The 1,918-nt window shown below is 40.8% G+C and overlaps 1 protein-coding gene across 1 annotated transcript in view; it reads left to right on the top strand.

Moving 5' to 3' along the window:
* The window catches only part of LOC106523677 (saccharopine dehydrogenase-like oxidoreductase), a 13,917-nt gene that overhangs the window by 7,013 nt on the left and 4,986 nt on the right, over positions 1 to 1,918 (top strand). The gene's annotated exons all lie outside the window — the stretch shown is intronic.

Below are 1,918 nucleotides of genomic sequence, written 5' to 3'. Positions count from 1 at the left end.
ATTTAGCTGTGTTCTGCTTTGTATGTATTTTTATTTTATTTGGTTCATATTTCATCCATGTTTTCAATTATTAGACTAAATTTGCCAATAAATAGTTAGAAAATATATTTTTTGCAGCTTTTAGTTTTTAATATTAATTTACAATATGGTCACCCAACACTTAAAAATAGCCTTTATGTTGTCATAAAGTTCAGTAAACGGATGATATGAAGCTGCTGCACACAGAGTTTCTGGGATCAACTGACCTGCATCCAGAACCTGATTTGTATAACTGTGGGTCGAACAGCAGGGCAGGTCCCGAAAATAAACAGTAAATAAATGGAGAAGCTAAACAACACAGTTAAAACTTTTTAGAAGTGAATACAGCAGGATAAACTTAAAGTATATGGACTTTGATGCGATCAGCCGGACATTGAGAGCAACAGACAGTTTTATGTCACAGGGGAGTGCTGAGCTCGCTCGAGACGCTAGCCGCATGTGCTATATGATGGCTGACTACAGTTGGAAAAAGAGCGCATGAGACACTTAATTTGGCTTAAAATACAGACATTCTGTTCGTAACCTTACCTCAGCTTAGAAGGCAGAGCGTGTCGGTCTTTTCCACTCCGATTCCGCTATCGGAGCATGAAGCTAATGTTTACTTACAATGCTAATGCTACCCTTACTCTCTGGCGCTCAAGAGGTAGAGGAGCCAAATGGCTGGCTCACTGCTGCCAACTAGTGGTCAGAGGCTGAACTACAACATAAAATGAACAGCTGGCAGGAAAGTGGATGTTTTAAACCTTAATAAAAATTTGATACAGGGTTTTAGAATATCGATACAGTATCTGGAAATGAAATCGCAATATTTCAGTGTATCGATATTTTCTTACACCCCTTGTGATAACTGTCAATGAGTCTTGCAGCGCTGCAGAGGATTCCTGGCCCACTCATCTTGGCATTGTTGTAATTCAGCCACATTCGAGGGTTTTTGAGCTTGAACTGCTTTTATAAGCATCTCAATTGATTTTAGGTCAGGGCTTTGATTAGGCCACAGTCTTAAATTTGTTGTTTTTTTAAGCCATGCAGAGGTGGACTTGCTGGTGACTTTTGGATCATTGTCCATTGTGAGGTCACAAACTGGCCGGACAATCTCCTACAGAATTTTTTGGTAGACAGCAGAATTCATTGTTCATTCACCACAGGAAGTCTTCCAGGTCCTGAAGCTGCAAAACAGCCTCAGACCCCCAGACCATTACACTACCACCACCATGTTTTAGTGTTTGTATGATGTTCCTTTTCTGAAATGCTGTTACTTAGACCGTCAGTCCAGAGTATTCATCAAGATGTTTTCTGGCAAAACTGAGATGAGCCTTTGTTCTTTATGCTCAGGAGTGGTTTTCATATTGGAACTCTGCCATGCAATTCATTTTTACCCAGTTTCTTTCTTATGGTGGAGGCCTGAACACTGACCTAAACTGAGGCCAGTGAGGCCTGCAGTTCTTTGGATGTAGCTGTGGGGTCTCTGTCATCGCTGCACTCTTGGGGTAATTTTGGCTGACTCCTGGGCAGGATCAGTACTGTTCCATGCTTTCGCCATTTGTGGACAATGGGCCTCATGCCAGTGATGCTGTAATTCTGAGTGTTGTATGTGCTGCAGAACAGGACCCTGCTGTAAAACTGCAATTATGCTGAGTCAGGCTTGATTTTTAATAATCTTTTCCTGTTAAATAAATCAAATCAAATCAAGAACCATTCGTACGCACAGATTTGTTCTTAAGTTGTGCATATGAGTGATTTAGGAGAATTTGTGGCATTCACCAATGTTTTCATATTCTAAGATTTTCTTCAGATATGAACAAAATTCACGAGTGGTCCAGACCTGTCGTATATTTCACCAGCAGTCAGTCTGCTGTTATCCAGACGGGTTTTCCTCCCT

Source organism: Austrofundulus limnaeus, unplaced genomic scaffold, assembly GCF_001266775.1.
Source record: "Austrofundulus limnaeus strain Quisiro unplaced genomic scaffold, Austrofundulus_limnaeus-1.0 Scaffold163, whole genome shotgun sequence".
NCBI lineage: Eukaryota > Metazoa > Chordata > Actinopteri > Cyprinodontiformes > Rivulidae > Austrofundulus > Austrofundulus limnaeus.
The sequence above is the reverse complement of the archived record's forward strand: the minus strand, read 5'-3'. Positions and strand labels throughout refer to the sequence as shown.